At 35.9% G+C, this 24,955-nt stretch overlaps 1 long non-coding RNA gene across 4 annotated transcripts in view; it reads right to left on the minus strand.

Annotated features, from left to right (window-relative positions):
• Positions 1–15,094: 15,094 nt before the first annotated feature.
• Positions 15,095–24,955, minus strand: part of LOC142053107 (uncharacterized) — a 61,315-nt gene continuing 51,454 nt past the window's right edge. For all 4 annotated transcript variants that reach the window (XR_012659090.1, XR_012659093.1, XR_012659091.1 and 1 more), the window contains 2 exons: positions 19,731–19,819; positions 15,095–19,010 (listed from right to left, as the gene is read on the minus strand). This is a non-coding gene — a long non-coding RNA (uncharacterized LOC142053107). The remainder of the gene's footprint in view (positions 19,011–19,730; positions 19,820–24,955) is intronic.

Consider the following 24,955-nt stretch of genomic DNA (forward strand, 5'->3'; position numbering starts at 1 on the left):
TTTAGAGTTACCAAGCTCTTTATTAACAAATGGCCTTACAGCAGTAAAACAAAATAATTCCTGACACAGTGCCATTGCATCCCACTTTCAAGTCACAGTCTGTGCCAGAACCACAGAATAAGGCACCCTGGTTGTACTGAAGCAAAGCTATTTCTATTCCCCTCTGTCTACACAGCTCATTCAGAGAACTGCCTTGTCTTTTCTTACCCGAATCACTCTGCCCATGCTTTGGAGACTGAAATACTATGAAATTTGACATTCCTGCAGGCTCCTTAACAGAGCAGAACATCAGCAAGAAAAAGATTTTGTACAGTCTGTGAATGGAATATATTCCTACAGGCTCGGTTCTGAAGTGAAATTGGTATGTCTAACCCGCTCTCTCCGCCAGCTGAAATGTAAGAGCCATTTTGGATAGTTGGAGGGCTAGCTGAGAGCTCTACTTGGAAAGCACCAGAATATGTGTGCATATCCAAAAATGTGTCAGGATTACTAACAACATAAACATAAGTTTTAATAATGGAAATACAGGGTGCAGGAGAGAGGCCAGTGCTTACTTTCATGGGACAAAAGTCACAAATACTATCCGCTTGTATAGCAATTCACTTGAACAATGAAGAAAAATATAGATTTTTTTCCTTCTTTCAACAGATAAAGTAGTCCAGACTACATACATCTAAAAGATCAGCTGTCGTTGGACCCCTTGTACCAACAGGTCCACCCTTATCACAAAAGAAAAATCAGGAACAACTTTATCTGCCTCAGCTTTGTTTACTACCCATTTGCTGCCCCTTTTTGCTTTAAGCAGCACAACAGAATTACTCATTTCTTCAACAAGTTTTTTGGCAGTGTTTAACTCACAACAACTGTGTCTTGCAAAACATCAGTGAATTTACTTTGAGGTCATCTGAAGAAAAGGGTGGTCATATTTACCCCATTTTACTTAATGGCATCAGAGAGTGGACATAGTAAAACCAAGAGATAGATGCTGTGCAGGCTGTTGCAGGCAAGAGAGTCTTATCTTGGGGAATTTTACTTTGTTCAATTACTGCCAATTAACACAAAACTTTTGATCATCCATCTAGATGTTAGGAAAAAGAAATCAAGCAGTTAAACGAAGAGTTAGGGAAATGCCTTTTCTACCCTTTCCTCAGGTTCAGCTCCAGTCAAGCTCCTGTCCTCCCTGCTTCTGAGTCTCAGCGTCACTTTACTTTTGCCTTCACTTTTGACATGCGTTACGCTCAGTAGCTCCCAGCTCCTTCAGTGAGGTGACGGGCAGTGGAGGAGTGCAGGGGGCTGGGATCCTGAGCATAACAGCTCCTGTGTGCCAATCTTTGCCTCTCACTCCTTTTCCTATGTTGCAGCATGTGTAGCCCATGACTGCAGTCCCTCCAGGGTGCCCCTGCCCCAGGGTGTGCTGCCTGTGGGCCCCAGTCACTCAGAGCAGCACCTCCTCTGTTGTGGAGCACCTCCTCCCAGAGCGTGCCATCAGCCGCGTTACCAGCAATGTCCTCTTCTGCCTCTTCTCCATCTCCTCCCACCCTCCCAAATGCCACTCTCTCTCAAATGGGCCTGCGCAGAAGTGTCACACACCCCGGCTGCGGCTTTGGCAGGCAGCGGGCAGTTCCCAGCAGAGCCTGAGCCAGCTGGATCAGGCTGTGACTGGCTGGGGGCAGCTCCCAGCCCCCTGCATCCCTGGGTGCAATGCTGCCAGCCACGCCCAGCGCACACAGGCACCTGAAGACCCATTTTTCCAGGTACTTTGCACAATGCAGGAATCTGCACTCGAAGACCAACTACATCATCACTGAAATGGGGACTAAGACAACATGCAGATTTTAAATCTAAGTATTAGAGATCAATATTTATAGGCAGGAAAACCTGAGTCACAGAAACCAGCTCCCAAGGTCAAGGATAATTGTATAAACTTTTTATTCACATCAGAGTCTCAGAAAACTTTCTGAAAAATATGTTTCCTCAAAAAAAAATTACGCATTGCAGAAAACATCTGTCATCTGGGTTGAAGCACAATAGCATTGTAAGGAGTCATAAAACCCATAAAAATGAATTGCAACAAAATAACTGCTTTAAAATAATCTAACATGTATGATTTAATTTAGGAGAAATTCCCTAGCCATTGATTGTTAGGTATTTGTATGCTATAGTGGTGTAAGAGTACCATGAAAACGGAAAAGTACAAAAAATTACAGCAGGCAACTCAGAAGGATTATGAAATACCATATTTTTCTGGTTTCCACCCCTGTATTAATCTTACTCTAGTAAATTCAGAATTTCTGGAAATTCCAGAGCCCAGCAAAAAATTAAGCATTTGTTCTTCATCTAGAATAAGGTGTTAAAATTGCCTTTCCTTAGTAACATTCATACTTTCTGGCAGTCCTGATCCAGGAAACAGCAATTAGATCTTCTTTTGCTTTAGTGTTTTTTACCCATTTGTTTGTTTGTTTGTGTAATAGGGGAATTGGGGTCAGCTGAGCACAAAAAGAGAACCGCACCATTTAGTGACATATGATCTGTTTGGTTTTCGTTGGTTGTTTTTGTTTGCTTGTTTGTTTGTTTTTTGTTTTATTTTTAAAGTTTGTTTATTTTTTTAATTACTAGCCGGGGTGGCCAGCTAGTGGCGGAGAGCCATGCCATCTGCAACACCTGCCCACCTCACAGTCTGTAGGGGAATAGACAGGGATCGGCGACCGGAAGATCACGGGATGTGACGGAAAGATAGACTCCTCCCCATAGGAGTGGCAGGAACAGGAAGCTCAAGAGCTATATAAGCGTGTGACGCAGTTAAATAAACGGACATTTTGTATCCATCATATTGATGTCTGTGCATCACTGTCCCCAGGGTGGGTAGAGCCCTGTGTCCCGGAGATATGCGGCCCAAGATAAGTTCTCCCGTAGAAGCGTACAGCTACAAGAGTCCAACTGGCATAAGACACCAACAGCCTTGAAATCACATAGCCCCAGCCCAGCTGCCTTGATTCCCTCCATACCTATAGCAAATTAGGGGTTTTCACATGGGGTTTCTATCACACTCTGGTTTCCCACTCAAGTCTATTATGAGGGTGTGAAGTTACTACCAGTTATGTGGCAAGATATGTCTACTGCTTCCTTGCCCTTTCAGCCCAGAATAGCTTAATCTAGTCTGTTAGAATTGAGCAGATGCCATTAAGAGCTGAGTGCTTTCACATTGACTTTTCCCTATGACAGCTTGTGTACTGATTTCTTCCCAAATTATAAAATCAAGTAGGACAACTACTGGTGGTTTTTCATCAACTTTTGTGATGATGATTGCATTACCTTAGAGTTCTAATAAATTTGCACACCTGAATTTAGTATCCAGGTGAAAGATTAAGCTGGAGTTAGAGTTTTCTTGATTAACAGTTGGAAGTATTGACAGATATCAAATAACTAAGCAGGAAGCAGAAAAGATTAAAAATAGTAAGGTTGACTATGACTTTATAAACCCAGGGAACAGGAACTAATAAACTGAACATATGCTGCTCTGCAAATAATAACATATAATAAAAATACCTTGTAGCAAATATAATACGTTTACTAAAACACCAAATATACAATAGCAAAAATATGTCAAAGGTAAGAAAATGGTCAGAGATTTACAAATTAAGTTCCAAAATAAGTCTTTTCCTGTAGCTATACAATTTAACTCTGAAGAGCTCAAACGAACAAATAGTGAAGTACCATGCTGTAGTATGTCAGCTGATGAACAGTAACACATGAAAATCCCCTGCTTCAAGGGCAGATGCATCTCCTATATCCTGTCGCTTCACAGTTGTCATGGAAAAAGGAGGTACACAAAATTACGGTGGATCGGTTGCTTCATGGTAACCAGTTACTTTCTGGTTACATGGTCCTGTGTTTGAGTCCTTAAGTTGTCTGGGAAAACAAGGCTGAGTATGCTGTTTTTCTCGGTCCAGTTAAGTAGGATTACAATATAGGGTTCAATTACAAAAACATTTTTTAATTTTTTCAGTAAACAGAAGAGCAAAATAATATAAGTATCAATCATATGACCCTTTGCTTATTATTTGGAATGTACTATACAGAATCTGTAGAAGAGATTTACTCAAAATATTATATGTATGTTGTGTAACATTCTACTCAAAATATAATAACAAAAGAGTAAAAATAAAGAACTTTCTATTAATGCAAATTTTCAGCTCCCATAGTCATCTCTGTCACAGTTGTTTATTCCATTCTTTTTCTTCTGAAATTTCTCCCCAAAACAATATCTTCCTCAAACATAAAAGCATCTGAAATTATATTACAGCAAATTTCAGCTCTTAATAGATATCATAAAAAAGGGAGCAATTTCCACAGCATTTAGCTGAAGTTAAAATATGGGATGTCATTCAGAGTTTACAAAAGTCCATTAAAAATATGTCTGAGACTTCATCGGAGTGTGTAACTTGGATCCTGACTATGAATCCTGAAACAACATCAACTAAGAGGCAGAAGCCAACAATAAATCTTGTAACAATAAATCAGTATTGCTTAGCAGAGAAATAATTCTGTGAAAGAACTTCAGTTATCACTTAGAACTGGCAGCTAATTGTATGCAGCGTGCCCCTTTACAGCTACTACCAAAGAGGCTGATGTAATGCATTTAGAATTTATTTACTGCTAAGAGGAGGAATCAGCTCGTCCAACTTACTTCCCTGCTTAATGCACTGAAGATCCGTACATCACAGTTTGTATTGCATTCTTTCAAACGACAAGTAAGTCTTTCCAATATATCAGAGATCCCAAATGGTGATTTGAGGCTCACTCATGTCTTCTTGGGATGAAATCTTCTTTGTTTGTGAGCTCCCAGATTTGTCATAGGAACTGAATGAACTGGATAGTCCTTCATTTCCAAGTTCTTTCTGCTAAGCCAACTATGCCATATGGTAGCGTTCACAACATAATAAGCAATTCTAGGTCAATGCATGTTAATAAGAACTGCAGCCTTCTTGCAAGGGTTAGCTTTTCTGTCTCCAACACTGATCCTAGTATTGTTTTCTCCACTTTTTGAATGAATAATTCAAGAGGGAGAAAAGCATATGAAAGAGCAAACACAGATGCCAGTTTATGCATTCTCTCTCTAACCATAGTACTTTTAAAGTATATATGCCAACTATCTTTAGTCTTATAGTTTCCGGCAGATAAGAAATTACATACACAGCATTGACTGAGCAAACAAAAGCACCATACATCCTTCACTGAAAGGAAACAACCCATTTCAGAAAAGGAGGATCAAAACATAAAGTTTTAGACTTCCCTATGAAGTGTTTGGTGTGCTGTAAATATTTCCAGTGCATAGCTAGGAAAGTAGTCAGTTATTTCTTAAAACATATTTTTCTTACAAGTTATTTGATTCAATCCTATGTAGGTTAAAAATGAATAAAATTATCCTATCCAGGGAGACACTTATGTTGGACAGTTTTTGGAAGAATTCTGCCAAGCTGGTTGCAAGGAAATGAAAGAAAACCACTTTCCATTTTATGGCATATGCACAGTCCAAAGAATATATACAGCAAGGGCAGAATTCAGGTAAATGCATATTTGGCGAAAAAAAAAAAAGCTTTGAATTTCATATACTTTGCTTTCTTTTTTACGGATAGTACGTTTCACCTAACAGATGTGTGTTTGGAAAATCCACTTAACTGGGATGTCTCCAAGAGAATGAATTGAACCTCATGATAATGAAGAACAGCAAATTTATATCTGGGACAAAATTAACAGGAATTTTGCTTAGGAGAAAGGCAGTTGCCCTGGGACAAATGATTAAGTGGTCCTTAATTTGGTACGGAATAAAAGTGAAACTGATCTAAATACAAAGTTGCCAAATTAAGAAGGGAGGGGAGCCAAAGGAATACCGATGAAGTATAATAAATCCATTTATTTCCATATAATCTTTCTAGAATAAAATTGCACATCTTTTCAGAACCTGGAAATAAGCACCAACAACCAAAAATCACACCCCTGTTTTAAGTTTAAAATAATTCAGATATCATATACTGAGGTGAGATGACTTTTTATTTGGAAATAGCAGAGATAGTCCAGTTCGGGAAATTAAAGTAAGCTGTAAAACTATCAGTTTTAAAAAGGCTGTTGAAACGTTACAATACAACAAAGAGAGAAGAAGGTTCAACTGGCTCAGCAACAGAACTCAGAGGGTCGTGATCAATGGGGCAGAGTCTGGATGGAGGTCTGTCACCAGCAGTGTTCCCAGGGGTCTGTGCTGGGTCCCGTCCTGTTCGATATATTCATCAATGACCTGGATGATGGGATAGAGTTTAACTTCAGCAAGTTTGCAGATGATACCAAGCTGAGAGGAGCGGCTGATACACCAGAAGGCTGTGCTGCCATCCAGCGAGACCTGGACAGGCTGGAGAGCTGGGCCAAGGGGAACCTCATGAAATTCAACAAGAGCAAGCGCAAGGCCCTGCACCTGGGGAGGAACAACCCCATGCACCGGTACAGGCTGGGGGCTGAAGTACTGGAAAGCAGCTCTGTTGAGAAGAAGCTTGGAGTGCTGGTGGACAACAAGCTGACCATGAGCCAGCACTGTGCCCTTGTGGCCAAGAAGGCCAACGGTAATCTGGTCTGCATTAAAAGGATTGTGGCCAGCAGGTCGAGAGAGGTTATCCTCCCCCTCTACTCTGCCCTAGTGAGACATCATTTGGAGTGCTGTGTCCAGTTCTGGGCCCCCCAGTTTAACAAGGATGTGGAACTCCTTGAGCAAGTCCAGTGGAGAGCTACCAAGATGATCAGGGGACTGGAGCATCTCCCTTATGAGGAAAGGCTGAGAGACTTGGGTTTGTTTAGGTTGGGGAAGAGAAGGCTGAGGTGGGATTTCATCAACACCTATAAATATCTAGAGGGTGGGTGTCAGGAGGATGGGACCGGACTCTTCTCAGTGGTGCCCAATGATGGGACAAGGGTCAATGGACACAAGTTGGATCACAGGAAGTTCCACCTGAATATGAGGAAAAACTTCTTTCCTGTGTGGGTGCCAGAGCAGTGGAACAGGCTGCCCAGAGGGGTTGTGGAGTCTCCTTCCCTGGAGACATTCAAAACCCGCCTGGACGCGTTCCTGTGCCCCCTGCTCTGGGTGTGCCTGCTCAAGCGGGGGGGTTGGACAAGATGATCTCCAGAGGTCCCTTCCAACCCTTACCATTCTGTGATTCTGTGATTCTGTGAAGGTGTATGAGCAAAACTCAGATAAAATTATAATAGAATTATGCTCCTAGTATATGAAGGAGCCCTTGTCTCCTGTAAGAAAAGCCAGTTTCTCCACAGGACAGATAGCTTCAAGTTTTATTAAATGAGACCAGTTAACAGAAGAAGAAAAAAAAATTATGGCATCATTTAGAGGGTTTATTTTCTTTTTCTGTCATCTGAAAAAAAAAAAAATCCTTACAAACTTTGCCTAGCTTTGGAGCAACCTCACTGTTCTGTATTAAAGTGTGTAACAGCAAAATCCATACAAAAGAGCAGGCCCATCTTTTTCATATAACCTGATGTAGAAGTTACATTTCTACTTTAGATATTAATAAGTCCATGATGTATTATCACACGTTAACCAAGTCAGAAAATGCCTCCTACCCACCAAGACATAATAAAATAAACCTAAAGCAGGTAAAAGACCAAAGCTTCAGTGTGCCACAGGGAGAAAGAAGAAACAGTCAAGGACATTTCCAGTGCCCTAGAGAAAACAAAAAAAACCACTTACCAGCAACATTTTAGAAAGGAGGAAGAAGCAGAATGAATTGTGCTGTGCTCTTCTACAGTATATATCCACCAGACATTGGAGAGGTTTCTCAGTTCCAGTAAGCACTCACCACATTACACTGATTATCCAATCCCGAGTTAGTAAATATTTAACTTTCCTGAAGAAGAAAGAAAGAAAGAGTAAAACAAATAAAAATGAGGCAACACTATCCCCTCCCGCTGCCTAAAAGGTGAGATTATTTATGTGCAATAGCAAACATAGGTATTGTAGATATAAGGAGAAAGGGACAACTGACACTAGCTGGAATAAATTACAGAGACAAAAACATTGATACAGGCAATTTTCTTGCAACTACTACTCATAGATTTCCTCAGATATGCTAATGAAATAACAACTTTTTATAAGTCATAGTTATACGTGACATGGACAATTACCTTCAGCCTGTCAACTATCTGTGGCTTAGTAATATCATTTTACTAAGAAGTTGTATTTGTTATCTGCTTTAAATATGCCTTCAGCAAAAAGATTACTTCCTTTATATGGATGGCAATGTGTGTGTATGTATATGTACTCAGATCCTCACCTGCTCAAAAAGTTCCAATTTGAACATTACAGTATTTTTCAAAGTTAAAGAATTATTTAAAACCACAATTCTTATTGAAATACTTGAGATTCATGAACCTAGAGGAAGCTTAAAAATTGATTTAATAAGAGGTATATGAGAAAAATAAAGTAATTAGCAATAGCCCCCGGTGTTCAATAGTATTTCAGTTGAGATTTGGAGGTTGTTGTTTATTTCTTTTTTAGGATTTAGGTAATACAAACACAATAAGATGATAACCACTGAGAATTTATTTTATTTTTGCCCTAGTCCTTTGCATTATAATCAGAGAATTGAGTTTTTTGTTTTTTCTTTGAACTGCCAGTCTCCACTGAAAATCGGAGAGTTGAAGGTACTTTAGTCTTTTATTTCTAGCCAGGAACAAACAATTTCTAGAACAGGTAAACATTTAGAAACAGCAAGAATAATGGCATTTTCTCCTTATTTCCTTAAGAATGTCCATCCTATTCCTTTAGGTAATGTCTAAGAAGCTGAATTGGTAAACATTATGCAAGCAAATGATATTATACACAGAACTACTTCATTGTATATAATATAGACAATAATATACAATATATATATACTTCATTGTATATAATACTACATTGTATTTTAATATTCAATTGCATTGAATATAGCCAGGACCTTATTTCAAATCAGAGTAAGCTTCTTAAAGTGAAAAAGCTATAGTTTGGCCATTTTTTCAGAAAATTTCAGAATTTTTAAGTACAATGATCTAATGGAGATTTTTTCATCCTTTTTTAAAGAAATCTTTAATGGAAACATATTTTTTTCTTTTTTTCCTTAAGAAGTTGCTGCAAACTTTTTCATTTGTCTGTTTTCTTATTTGTATTTCCAATATGGAAATGTCTAGCTCATTGTCTCAGTGACATTGATGGATTTAATTCTAATAAATTGTTAAGTAATGGAATGCTGTATTGAAAAAATAATGAAGGTATGCTAGATCTCTTACTATACTCATTACACCAAGCTCAGTGAAGCACCAAAACAAATGTTAAGGCTATCATCTTCAAAGCCTCAAAGAGGACTAAGTTCTTTAAATTATGACCTAAACCTTAGGGGGTTAAAACTACTGGTACATCTGTAGTTTCTCATCTCTGCTAAAGTAGAAGATTTGTAGCTCTAGCAAAACCACTGCAAAAATATAATACTCAGCCTCCGCTGTCCACTCCTTTGCTCTATATAGGGAAAGTATATGGTATGGCACACAAGATTTTAAATCTCGCCTGCTTTACGTGTCCCTCATGCAGGAAGAAACAAAGAACAGCGCAACTGATAATAAATGCTGCCTATGTTTCTTAGTACGTCAGAAAGTTTTCCAGAGGCAAGCAGTTAATATGGCTGTCTAAAATACTAAACACACAGAAAATGGGAGGAATTAAGTCAGAGTGACACTTGTCCATGGTTTATAAAGCAGCTGAAAGTCTGAAGAGTGTACAGAAAAACAATTTAAAAATTACTTCAGAAATTATGAAAATGCCAGTGAGATACAATGAAGAGTATCTGTGAGAAAATTAAACCAACATCTAACTAGACTATACCAGCATGAGCACAGGAGAGAATACTGACTGTAAAGTTAATAGTCTTAGGTAATGGCTGAGAAAAGGCAAACAAGTGCAAAAAATGTATAAAAGAAAGATTTTTCATTTATGTGGTCAAAGTATCGAGGGAAATGAAGACTGGCATGTTTCTCAAACTTTTGAAATAAAGAATGGATACTTTTAAAAAATGAATTATTACATTCACTGTAAGCCATTGGCCTTAATATCACAGGCAATGTTAAATACGTAAGCAGACAAATGATTTAACTGGTGCCTCTGGTCTTAACATAGATGAGTCTGTAAGTCTTTGCTCTCATCCTTTTGGTCACCTTTGTATCACCTTACTGCCCCTAAGGTATATGACAGAAAAGCATGAAGTCAGGGAAACAAATTCTTTTTCTTTCTTAAGCAAGCAATGTAGAGCCACAGATAAAAAGGAAAATATCCATGTATACTCCCAACCTGTATTAAGAATACTAAGCGTCCATTTTTTAACAAATCAATTTTTTTGCCATACAGCACACGCCACACTGAAATTTGAGTAACAGATGTCCATGAATATGGACTACTAATTTATATAACAGATTATTAACTTATTAAATTCAGCAACTGCAATTTACAATATAGATTAAATCCTATAGCACAGAACATTTTCTTTGCAAAAATATAAGCTAGTAATATGAACGTAAAAGTTCAAGCACTATCCACTGTACATTTACATTTACAAGTGTATATTTTTCTGATAGTTTAATGTCCTTGACTTTCCATGTTTATTTTTTACCCTATGATTTATGGAGTGTCTTTGCCAGAAGAGGTGGTGTATAATTCTATTGCATTCTCAGCCTCATTATTAGTAATGGATTCATTTTCAGTTTCATCACTAAAACCAGTTCATTATCTGCAAAGACAAAATTATCTTTATATAGATTCTGAGGTAATTGATTCCTCTATTTATATGCTGAAGAGAATCTTGCTCACTCAAATTGAGAATGAAAACTCTTCCTCTGCTCCCCCTTCCATAAAACAGTGACATGAAACAACTGCAATTTTCACCAATAATATAAAAATAATCAGTGATTAAACAAGGTTAGTTGCTCTCAATGATGTTATTCTTTGCAGAAGACAGTTTCTTAATGCTATAGGTTGGCTAAATGAAATGGACACCATCTTACATCATAGAAGAATGTCTCGAAACATCACTGGAAATATTTTGTTTATTAATACTTGCAAGTGCTAATACCTACCATTTTCATTCTTTTTCGTTATTCTTCTCTAAGACTACTTGATCCTTTTGCATCACAGAGCACAATTTATGATTTACAGTAGTATTACTTTATACGAAGTAAAACTGAAATCTATTTTTCACTCAAAGATGGCAGGGAGGGGAGGACTGAACAGAAGTGTTCTGAGAACTTTTGATAAAGTAGAAGGGATTTTCTTTTCTTTCTGATTTTAATTTTGATTCATTTTTTTAATATCTGCAGTGAACAAAGTGACATACAAATTGCTTTTATGTTTGTTTTTAGGCTCACTGATGATACAGTTTTGTTCTAGATCAGTTGTGCTTTCTAAGTGATTTAGATCTGAGTACTTCTGAATATATATTTCTTCACTGAATTTATAAGCATAATAAAATACCTGTACCACTTCCAAGATAGCATGGTTAGAAGTCAGATGAGAAAATTCTGTTCTTAACTTGCCTGAGCAATAGTATGAACCAGTGGAAACTTCCACTTCATTATATATTATTTTAAAACTTCTTAGAAAGAGTCTACATAGAAATAGTCTGGTTTCTACTGAGAAAGAGTTTAGTTAGAAAATTATAATTTCATTACTGAATCTATTAAGTAAAATTAATTTCTAATTTTCAGTTTCTCAAATGAGTGATCTTCATGGTCTTTTAATGTGTATTTTTATTTGGTCATCCAAAATGAAACAAAGAAACATCTTATTTTTTTATTGCCCTCAAACTTGTATGGACCTACTTGCAACATTAAACCACAACATTCTTCTATTGTTTCCTCAGAAAGAAAAAAAAAGTTAAAAATTAGAGCAGCTAAGCCCTATCGTGGCAACAGAACACTTAGATAGTGGGCTTCAACTTTTTTCTCAGTATTATGTTGTTTAATTGACTTTCGTAACTGTCTGAGATTACAGAATAGATGAACTCAGAAATAAATCCCCAAAGCCTTTGCTTTATACTGTTCACACTATGGTGGTTTTTGGAACACACCAGTTTGCTTCGCCAGTAGGATGGTTTCCTTTAAAGGAAGAAAACCTAGGAAGGCCTCCTTTTGAAAGTTGTTGACCTCAAGTCAGGATTTGGTTGAGTAAGACACTAAGTTCCTGAACTCAATACAGTCACAAACTCAATAACTCATGAGCCCAGTTGCTGGACTATTCTACAGGCAATGACCTTAAAAATACATAATAGCACGTATTACCAATGTGCACTGGGTTTACATAGCAAGGTTTTGGTAATGTTAGTGGCTGTAGCAGTGGCTTCTGTGAGGAGACCAGGGGCTATGCCCACGTCAGACACAGCCAGTTCCAACCGGCTCCAAAACAAACCCACTGCAGGGCACATCTGAGCCCCTCAGCCATGGGTAGGGTACCTCTGGGAAAGTGTATTTAATAAAGGGTAAAAAATGTTGTGCAGCAGTTGAGAGAGAGGAGTGAGGAAAAAAAAGGTGTGAGAAATAACCCTGCAGACACCAAAGTCGGCAAAGAAAGAAATTAAGTGCTCCAGGCACTAGAGTAGAAATTTCCCTGCAGTCTGTGGAGGAGACCACAGTAAAGCAGGTTGTCCCCCTGCAGCCCATGGAGAGGACCATAGTGAAACACATAGCCCCTGCAGTCTGTGGAAAGGACCCATGCTGGAGTAGTTCATGAAGGACTCATGACTGAGTCCCTGCAATCAGTGAGGGGGAGCAGAGGACAAGTGTGAGGAAGAAGGTGTGGCAGAGGGGAGCTGTTATGGACTGACCATAGCACCCCATTCCCCATCCCCTGTCCCACGTGGGAGGAGGAGTTAGAGGAGTCAGGAGTAAAGGTGAACCTGGGAAGAAGGGTCGTGTGTGTGTGTGAAGGTGTTTTAGTTGTTATCTTTGTTACTCACCATCCAACTCTATTTTTAGTTGGCAATAAATTAAATTAAACTTCCCCTAGTCGAGTGTGTTTCACCTGTGATGGTAATTGACCCACAGTCTTTTCCATCTTATTTTGTCCTGCTGTCCTGTTGGGTGCAGAGGAAAGTGTGAAAGTTACTGGGTAGGGGGTCTGGCAGACTGCCAAGGTTAACCTACCCCACAATACTAGAAATTGAAACTCATTCCCCCTTGGTACAAAACTTATGTTCAGCTTGGAGAATAAGTAGCAGACCTTGAAGAAACTATGTATTATGTGGGCTTACCTGTGTTCTGTATGATATTTAGTATTTTAGCAAAAATGTCTATCAATTACCATTCCAGTTCCCCTGCTATTCTACATGCCTGTCAATTTGGATCCATAACATCTCTCTGTCTACTCCTATTAAAACAACAGAAAAGTAAATTATATCAACTTCCAAAATGAATAAGATCAGCATCCATAAATATTGTTCGTAGGAATGAACATCTATTAAACACATTTTCTTGTCAGTATTTTTTTAAAGATTTATATTTTTTTTAAAACATATTTTGAAAGTACTTGAATAATTTTAGATTACTTATCATCATCAGTTACAAAAGTTTACATTTGGTATGGAAGTGTCATAAGACACAGCATAATCTGAGGTAATTTCAGAACTAAAGGCATATCAGTTACACTCACAAGCAGCCTGTATCATTTTAAAACAATCACTGTCAGAATGGTATTTCATTTTCTTCTGGGGAAACAAGGCCTTTGAAAATGTCTAGTTACAATCACTAGTTCCAATTGTACTGAAGTGATTAGTATTTTTGTAATCCATATTTGTGTCATTTTCTCAAGAGAAAAGCACACACCTAGCTTTTCAGGAAGAAAACAGAGGTGTTCTCCAGCTAGAGAAGATATCTAAAAAGTACTTGAATAAATTTAAATCAATAAGAAACCAAGAAAACAAAACTTATTGACTGCAGTCCCATTACACATTAACATATAAACAAATTGTTTAAAAATAGTAAAAAGCATATGTCTAAGGGTTTTTTTCTTTTCTCTTCCCCAAGATACATTGTAAATTTCCAAATCAGTACAATTAATGAGTTTGCCAATACTTACGAAGAATATAAACAGAGAGCTGGGGACATAAAAAGATAAAAAAATACATATAACAGGAAGGAGGTAGACACAGAAAAGGAAATAAAAGTGGAAAACAAGATCAAATAGTGTGCAACTAAAAGCTAGGAATGCAGGAAAAAAAGAGATGAGGAATTAAGTTGAAAAACAAAATCCTGAGGACAAGAAAATATTTACCATTTGGAATCATCCATCCATTCCTGCATGTTTCTGAAGATGTCAATAACTTATTTTAACTTTTCTTCCCATAGCAAATTTCTGTTTTCTAGAAACTCAGAAAAGAACCCTAAGCAACTCAGCTACAGTTACAAAATAGAAACAAAGATTACTCTGAAGTATGTATATTGTCTCATAAAGAGGAACATAATCTAATAGTTTCTACTTTCTGTCTTGACTTTTTATTTATATGTTCTTGGATCTTAATTTATTTTTCCTTTCAAAAGATCAACAGAACATCGTCATGAAAAAATGTATTCTTTTCTTTCAAAAGAAGTTCACATTCTTGTGTGTCTTCAGTATTCAGATACAATTTTCTAAAATGTCTATTAATGCCTGTGTCAACCAGCGAAGACGAATGTAATGTAAACTATGGGTAGAACACGACTGAAGGATACTAAAGTGTGATGATAATTTGTGAAGATGGGTAGTCAAACTAAATAAAAATAAAAACATGAGAGAGCATAAAGTAATTGAGATAAATTCCACAGTAGTCCAAGCAAAGGAAACATGGCAAAGTTTTAAAATGTGAAGGTGCAAATATTGTAATATTGAAGGGATTAATAAAATAAATCAACCAGAATTGCTAAAAACTATACCAGCTTAAATGCTGAGGCAAATAATCACACAGAGTTATGACAATATTTAGGACGCATGAATTGAAAACCCAGTCTCACAGCTGAATTCCTGCAAGACCAATGGATGGCTGGTGTAAGAACATGATTCATTTAATTCATCTGCAGAGTAAAGGATTTATTTATTTTCCCATGGAAATGTGTACCTCAGTCATACACTTGTCCAAGAAGACAACAGTTTAAAATGTATTGAATTTTAAAACAATAACTTCGAATATATGAAAAAAAAAATTTCTGTCAAAATCAGGAATTGGAATGACTATGACACATTTTTTTGCTTTGATTAACAAGTACAGGCACTGTTCTTAAAATGAGAGGTGTTGATGCATTACAATAACTTTAGTTCAATGTCTTCTTTAGAAAAGATTTTTAATAGAAATGTTTCCCATGGAAAATTTTTGATCAGTTAACAATAATTTTTCAGGAGTACATTTGTCGTACATTCAGCATAGTTTCTCTCTTATTCACATACTTATTGATTTAGCATTGAATAATTGGAATTATGTGTACATAAAGAAAACGCAGGTGAATTCCCCACATACACCTAAAACACACAGCAAAGCAAAAACAATGGAATCATTTTTACAGGTGCTTTTTTTTTTTTAAGGAATAAATAGCTGTTACAAAACTGCAAATTTTGAACTGCATGTAGAAAAATAAACTAAAAAGAAAAACAGAACCCTCCCAACAACAGATTTTGGTTGAAAGCACTGAGGTAATTAAGAACCACTCTTGCAAAATATAATACTGATGAAAATTCTATATTACTGGGGAAAAAAAGAGCAGTGTTTTGCCAACATCTGTGGCCTATGTTGTGTTCACTATTTGTCCCTCTAACATCAGTGAATATTGAACAACCATTCAGTTTATTCTGGAAAGCTCAGGGCAAAAGACTAGTCCCAATTTCCTTAGAAACCTTCAAACAGATGAATGTACTTACCTTTAATTTTTTTCAGGACTCTTTAAATGAAAAAATCCAAAACTCTGACTCTAACAGATGTGATCCTACTTCTGATGATTCTTCTAGATGAATCAGAAAAGTTTCTTTGTTAATTTTATTTTGCCATTACTAATTTATTACTTTTGTTTTTTTTAAAAAAGATTGTATAGAAATATATAGTGCAACATTTGTTTTACTTTCTAAATTTGAAATTATAGCTAAGCAACAGAGTGCATAATGAAAACTAAAAAAGATATTGAAACATAGCTTTGTAAGTATGTATGTATATAAAATATTAAGTATGTATTAGCTTTTCCTTGCATTGGTGCAAAGTATTGAAGATGCATGCTATCTGTTAAAATATATTAAAAAGTACATTTTAATGAGCTTAAAAAAAACCCTCCTGAAATTGTTCAAATTCTATTCACCGTAAGTATGATTCTAATTAAGTTCTCACAAGTAAAGCTTCATATGAGGAAGACTTTTATCTCAGAGCTTTTTTTATACAAGCTGCTTTTATTTTCTCTGTCATTAAAATTTTAAGTAAATTCATATCTGAAATCATATGTTAAACATATTAAGTTTAGATACACAGAAATTTCCAGGACAGAAACATTATACTAAAAGCCTTGAAAAAGAAATAATTTCTCCAAATCTACACAGTCAGACACCACTTCTAAATATTACCAGCACCAAAGCTTGTTAAAAATTTTGATCTGAGATACAAAAAATACATCTACAAAAGCCAAGCAATTACTGTCCCTGTGCTATTGCAGCTTAAGCCAAAGAATTTTCTTTGATTCATCTAGTGTTTTATAGGAAAGTATTTTGATAATGATGCATTCTCCTCTTCTATATTAATATCCTTCTATTTTTTTATCTCACTGTTGCTGATGTCTTAATGGAAGTAATACCCACAAATGCATATTTTATTAGGCATGTTCTATGTGATAATATAGTCTGAAATCAAGAAAAAAAAATACCAGAAATGCCCACTGGGCTAAACTGCTCTCAGATACTGAGAAAATAAAATGAACAATTTTTCCATATAATTTTCCCTCATATACTCTGAATGAGCTTCTGAATATGCTAGACATTATCATGGTGCATTAACTGACACCAGTCCTCATTCATACTTGTGAATTTTTTATCTAATACCCTGTTTGTCTTATTAACTCTTAAATATTGGTAAGGGTGGAGAACACTAAAAGGGAAAAAACCCCACAAACTGATTTTTGTTATTTTCTCCAACAAATATGCAACACTGTGTATCAATATGCAATACCATTCTTTGTGTAGAAGAGATTTTCCCACTGCAATAAATGATTATTATAGTTGACAGAAAGGGGTCTCATAAGTTAATTTGAGGGGTCAAAATAGAGCAAGAAGAAAAAATATAATTCAACGGGTTTAACTAAACGTTAATATTTTTATTGAAAAGTTTATTTTAATTTTGCATTTAATCCCTAGTAAAATCTTTACTGTCTCAAAGGAAAAAAAAAACAACCCCCAACAACAAAACAAAAATAACCAGCATAGGGAATGAGAATCAAAGGCTAATACCCAAAGTAACTAGCTAGAAGTACAGATTTGATTAAAAGATTTATTTTTTAAAAAAAGGACTTTCCTATTTTCAAACCTGTTCTGCTATAGTGTCTTACATAGTAAAAGAAAAATAAGCCTGCAAGTCCTTACTTTAATGGCTGGGACTTCGTCCAGTAAAAGACTGAAAGAGTACAGTTACCTCCGTCAGTCATTCTCTGAAAAGCACAGCTCAGTATTTTTGATAATCTTGTTGGCTGGAGTTCAGGGAAAGGTTGACATCCTTGCAAATGTGCATAAAATTTGAGAGTCATCTGTTCCTCTCCAGGTAATTTTTTATGAAATGCAGGGCTAGTCACTTAAACCAAACTTTTCATAGGGGCTTTTTTCACTGTGTACTGTAAAGGAAGGAATTGCAGATTATGTCAGCTACAACTGAAGGCAATGGAATTGAGATCTAAAATGCAACAGAATTTAGGTTTAAAATTAGGATCTAAAACTTCGATCTCATAAGACCATGAAAAAGGATATTCCTATTCTCATGCACTGCAAACAATTTTGAAATAAACTGTCCTATAAAAATAGTACATGAAGATTACTGTAAAAACAAACAAACCCACCTCTAAATCTACTTGTGCTGAAAAAACCTGACAATCATAATCTGGAAATTAGAGTGGCACAGTAACTAAAAATTTAGATGGCAAACCATGGTCCTGTGCGGTTCTAACCTGTAATGAGATCCAAAGCCGGACTGAGGCACATATTTAGCTTCTAATCCTGTGGGCCCCATCTCTGCAATTGGCTGTAACCAAAACACTTATGGAAATAAGAGTTAAGAATCAGATTTGAATCAAAAAAACAAAAGACACAATTTAGGTATGAAGGTTTTGAGCAGAGTACAAATTTACAATGCAATACGTCAGAAAAAAACTAAGTATATAAAAATGAACCAATTTTGCACTTATTTAAACAGGTGTTGTAAATGGTCTGTGCTTATGTACCAGAACTAGAATAGCCATATTTGTCAGTATTCTACAAAATGTAATAAATCTTTCTGTGCATTTTTCTAGCTCAGTATCCTTAATCCATTTTATTTAAAGCAAAACTTACAGGTATACTATTGGTTTTATCATTTTTATTATTATTTATCTCTAATACAAATACAGACAACATTACATTTATATTTGGCATGAAATTTAAGGAATACAGAATATGCTTCTTGGCTACCTCTTTGTCACTTCCTCAGTAGAAAGGCTCCTTCACTTCCACCCCTTTCCAAATATTCCGTCATTTCTCTTTTAGTAAACTCACTCTGCTCTCTCTCCCACACTTTTATTTTCCCCATTATTTCATTCCTGCATGATCAGTGTGCCTCTCATCTCCCCTTTTCTTCCCACATTTCTGTTGAGCTTCATCATTTTTTTGAGGATGCCTGCACTCTGGGTTCCCTTTTGCACCACATCTTCTTTCACTAGGTGTGGTTTTCCAGAAAAGAGGTGAGCTGGGTTGCCTGAGGTGCAAGACACAATGTTTCAAAGGCCAAAGGTGAATGTTAAAAAGAGAGTATGAGATTTAGTGGCTTTTCATGCACAAATTTTTCAGCACAGAACTCATCTTTTCAGTTTGATATGCACAAGACATAAGCTTGATCAAAAAACCCCAAACGTATTAGCAAGTCTCCTTCAGAAAGTTTCAGTAACCATGGAACAATTTCTCTTTTTAACCTCAAGATGTAAAAAGCAAAGCTAGTTTTTTCTCTAATGAGGACAGGAGCTGTTGGATTAAACGATTAATTTACTACTTAAGCCTCACTGACATTTCTTCACTATCCATCTTGACAGCCCTCTCTGTGAACTTAACATCACCTTCGAAAGTTTCCCCTGGAGACCAGCATTATCATGATGGAAAGCAAGAAGTGAATGCCAACAACAGATGAATTAAAACTAAAATTTCCCCTTCATCCAGCGAGTCCTAGCTACAATACAAGACAATCTGGTCAGCAACGCCTCAGCACTTCAGAACACAGCACTAAAATATGATACTGCTGAGCCTTTGCTTGTTAATTATGAGTTTTAGCATTTTTTGCTAACTCAAGAAACAACTTGTATTTTATAGTCCAAAACCTTTTCCTGTCCCCTTTTTCTTAGGCCTTGCCTAAGGATAGAAACAAAAGAGATGGCAAAAAGTACAAAATAAGGATTAAAAAAGAAGTTTGTTGAAGATACTCTACCTCATTTTTCTGTAAGTACTTCCTTCTCTTCCCTTAGTCCAACTGGTGTCCTAAATTCAACTTGCTTTTAAATTAATGATTGACATAGTCTGTAAAAAGTAATAGATTTTTTATGAAACTGATTATTTTACTCAAAAAAACCCTCATTATAAGCAACAGATTACTTGGTCCAATTCATGCTAGACAGAATAAAATGGTATAAAACTCAAATTAGCAACTATTTATACCTTGGACCTAACCCATGCTTCTGTCAAAGTAAATAAATGGCAATTATTATAGTACAGCATATAGTAACACAACCTACTTGTACTGTTTGCATCTGTGTTCAGTAACAGAACTTTAATTCTAGTTGTTTATCAAAATCCGGGCTTGGCAAACAGGCATGCAGCTAGACAACTTTTAATTTAAAAGCAAATGCATTATAGTTTAATAGCAAATATATTATAGTTTCGTACCTACTATCACAAATTATGTCCACATATGAAAGCAACTGTACAAAGAGTTTATCTGAAATAAACCTGACAAATATGGAGCTTTGAGAAATACAGAGAAATCACACCAAATAGAAATAAGATTGCAAGAAAGAATTTAAAGTCTTCATGTTTCAAAGCAATTTCTACATAGGAGAACAAATGAAAAATAAGCAGAATAAAATAAATCAGGAATTATGAAATTAAAATACGGTATGTAGTAAAAGTGAAATGAAGAAACAGATTGGAGAATATAGCTTCACTGGGAGAAAAAAAAAAAAGGTACCCAAGCTGCACAATGTTCTTTAAATGCTCAGAAACACATATACTGGCTACTTATTTATCCACTTCCAGATGCCTAGTACCTTAATGATTTTTCTTCACCAAGACACAATGGAACCATGGATATGGAAGAGAAAGAACTGTTATGATTCAATGGCCTAGGTTATTGGTGAGGAGGGAGAAATGTACATATTTAAGTCCAAGGAATCCAAGAAGCCTTCTAGGCAGAACTAGTTTTCAAATAAAAAAAGTATTTCCTTGAATGGATGGCTTAAGTTTGGCTTGACATTATACTGATGAGCATGACATTCTGTATGGTTATTCAGATGACTGGGAAGTACTGAATGTTTCTGAGACCCCACAAACTCATTATTTTTGACTTTGATAAATTTGAAAAACATTCTGTTTGATTCTGATTTACTGTGTTTTGTTTCCTATTTACCTTTCCCTTGCCTTTTCACTTTGCAAATTCTGTTTGAAAGATTTAGATGTATACTCAAGCCTATTTTTCTCTCTGGCATATACCAAACCATTCTGAAAGGCCCATGTACAATCTGAACAAAAATAAAAGAGAGGAAAAGTTAAGTTGGGTATTTTCCATTTTACCTTTAGTTTTTGTTAATTGATCTGTCTTAATGAGTTCTTTCAGCCACCTTAAAATGTGTAACATCTGGAGTATTACATCCATCCACACTAAAAATATCGTATAAAGCATGGTGTCTGTTATATCTTTTTTCAAGCATGTGTAGGTCTAAAGCAAATATACATGAAAGAATATCACATAGCATAAAGCTGAAAAAAAGATGATTCCATTCAAAATACCTTGTTCCAGAAAAAGAAACGAAAAACTATGTCTTGAAAAAACTCTATGTATTGTTAAAAACTTACTGCTCAGAAGTCAGTAGTAAAACTCCTACTGAGGTCCTTGCATCAGAAAGGTCTGTATTTCACATCTTGATAGACAAAAGCAACATGTGCCCTGCTTTTACATTTTATTCAGCTGTATTGTACTGAAATACTGATATGCTATAGCACCATGGTCAAATATAACCAATAGCCAGCTGTCACACCTTGTTTCTCTCTAGACAATCTGATGGAAAAAATTTGGTAAAACATTTCCTGATGCATATTGTCTTTTATAACTGAGCAGTGGAAGTTCAGGTTTGGAGCACTTTACACACTGCACACTTTGATTTGTTACATTAAGAGGGCCTTGAGTACCGCACTGTACTTACTTAATATAGGCCATGTAAAAGAAACAGAACAAGATAATCATCCTTTATTCCAAAGAATAAGCAAGAACATGTACCTGTAATATTACTTTTCTTCCAAGGAATTCCACTTGTTTTTAGTGGAATTGCCAGTTTATCATGAAAGCGTAAAGTACAGGCAAACACAAAACACCTCATTTATTAGATTGCTTATTGTTATTAAAATATAATCTTGTGATATGCCATCATCTTCTGTTGCAAATGAATGAGGTATGAAAATTTTATTTCATAACACATGGCAGGATGAGGATGAGGTTAGTTAAAGCATCGATATATAGGTAAAGTCATAGATGCATTGTAATGTATTAAGATTCAGTGTTTTCTGTTTTGACTGAGTGGTCATCCAATTCCTATTTTACTCTAAAAATAATGATGGAAAGTGCAAAGGAGACAAAAAATCATCATGTGACCAAAATTAAGACTACACAAAAGGCTGAAGTATGTGACCAAATGGACAGAATACATTACCAGTTCAGTCTGTTCATTTTCCTAAGAATGTGCAATGACAGGTAAGGAGACAATGGGATGTTTATTCCTCCCTATCCGAAAAAGATGGAAAGATCAGAGACATAAGTTCACTGATAAATTTCACAGCATTTTATGATGACAGCTTTTCCTATATAAAAAAGTATAAATGTACAGGCACTACTTTTCAGGTCATTTGATCAAAGTGTAAAAAGTGCAGTGGTCTGATTATAAGCATTCTTGCTTTCATCTTGGAAACTTCTGAAAAAACCCACCGTATCGGGTAACAGTCTTTATTTTCAAGGAATTTTTATCATCAAATAGGAAGGTGTGAGGTAGTAAGAATAAGTAACTTGACTAATGAGGAAAGCTAAACACATACTAGAAAGGACAGGCAGATTCAGATATGGATGGACCAGTTACTTTGATATCAGTGCTGTCCATAAAAAGAGCTGATATGGGGCAGAATCAGGAAAGACTATACAATGGCAAGGAAATTAATCAAATGTAAAAGAATGCACTAGAAAATAGTGCAGAAATAGAAATTTTCTGGTTTTGACTTTAAAAAAAATCAAATTTGGTTGATAAAATATCTGTTGGAATAACAGATTTCTAATAAGGCATTGTACATAGACACATTGCTACATATTCTAAAAAATGAATCAATATTACATATTTCACTCTGAGTATTTTTAAATTACAAACTAAATTGTTAACTGAACCTTTATAAGATACTTTGGTATCTCAGGGATTTAATGCAGGCAATTCCATACCCCTCAGGAATAAATATCTTGGCAAAATTTGTGAAAAGAATAATAGATTAAATTGTTATAGGAACCACTCAGAGAGAGATTATCTTGTCTGCTAAAAAATGTGGGCTCTTTTGTGTGAACATTTTAATACAGTCAAATGCAGGATTATAAGCATTAGAAGAATTTGTATAGCTTGTGTTCAAAATTTAATCTTGCAAATTTTAAAATTATATATTGCAACACTGACAAACAGAAGTCATAAACATCTGTTTTGTAAGAGCATTCACAATAATGCTATAACTGAAGATGACCAAGGGAATATTGCTCAAAAATCGTGAAGAGAAGTAATCTCTTTTCCATTAATATTCAAGAAGATCAATAGTGGACCACCATACCCTGTTCTACCTCTGTGATTTCAAAGCGATGTTGAAACATTGGAAGGATATGAGAAAACTTCAAAATGCTGTTCTATCATCCAGAAGCATGGCTTAGAAAGACTAAATTTAAGATTGAGTGGTCATTCTCTTACAGTCTATAAACATATACAGTACATAGGGATTAACTTGTTTTTCATAATAATTCCAAATGAAGTGCATAGATGAAAAATAAGAAAACTCTACAGATGTACATCCAGATTCTTCTACTCATGTAATTTCTAACTCTAAACAGAATGCATTTTTTAAATTCTAGTTCTAAACTTGTTTCCCTCTTATGGGAATAAACACTGTCTTCCGAAGGCTTTGGTTAGTAATTCCTTTTTTATTCAAGGAGGAGGCACCTTTAAACACTTCCAGTGATTTATACATTCAGGTGAAGCTGTGAGTATGAAAACACATTTGTGTTGTATCTAAAAGTAATTTCTAAATCTAAAAGAACAGTTAAAATCTCAATTTAAAAAAAAATAAAATAATGAATATAAAAATTTAAGAAGGTTACAGATTCAGCAAAACTGTAGACCTCAGAAATAATTCAGACCACTTTTCATATTTCCTCTGGAATTCTGCAAGAGAAAATTAGAGAGAGAAGTAACATTTGTGTAGCCAGGAATTCAGTAGTGTAATTAATCCTAGCCAGAAAAAAGAATAAATAGAAAGAAAGCAGAAGAAACAAATGCAAAAGATATGGAAGGAGAAAGTTAAAATTACGGGTAAAGAGGATTACTGAGAGAGGTTTAAAACGTTATTAGAAGTGACTTGAGCTTCGATGCAGCTACATATAGCTACTGTCATCAACTTTCTGGTCAATTAGTTTGATGACGTTCTTTTTGGATTTGACTTTTCTTTACCTTGTCTTTTCAATATGATACTGCTTTCCCTCCTCTAGTTTTTTCCCTGTGGAATATTTAATTGACAGCTATTCTTTTTTTCCCTTATGGAGGACTGATAGCTCCCCACTAACAAATTTGCCAGATGCTCACAATCTGTAAGTATTTCATATGAATTTCATATGAATTTTTTGTTCATGGTTCAGACTTGTTAATCTCACAAGGTCCCATCCACACAGATGTTTCTTTGCTTCCCTCTGGCTACAACAGGTGATGAACTGAGCTGAGTTATATTAATGTACCTCTGTGGTTCCAGTTTACTTTTCATATATGATGTCCTTAGAGTAAAAGCACCCAGCTAAAGCTAGAGCTCCTTCTTGATGTAACAAATTACAGAATCACAGAAGAGCTGAGGCAGGAAAGCATCTCTGGAGATTGCATAGTTCTGTCCCCACCACCCCAGTTGAAAGGACAGTCAGCTAGGGCAGGCTGCTCAGGGCTGTGTCCAGCTGGGTTTTGAGTATCTTCAAGGACGGAGATTCAACCACCCCTCTACAGATCCTGTTTCAGTGTTTGGCCATTCTGAAAGAAAAATGTTTTTTCTTATGTTTAAAAAGAATGTCCTGTCTTTGATTTTGTGCCCATTGCATATTGTCCTGACACTGGATAGCACTGAGAAGCCTAGCTCTGTCTTCTCTCCTCAATCCCAACAGCTATTTAT

The sequence above is a fragment of the Phalacrocorax aristotelis genome, chromosome 2 (assembly GCF_949628215.1).
Source record: "Phalacrocorax aristotelis chromosome 2, bGulAri2.1, whole genome shotgun sequence".
Taxonomy (NCBI): domain Eukaryota; kingdom Metazoa; phylum Chordata; class Aves; order Suliformes; family Phalacrocoracidae; genus Phalacrocorax; species Phalacrocorax aristotelis.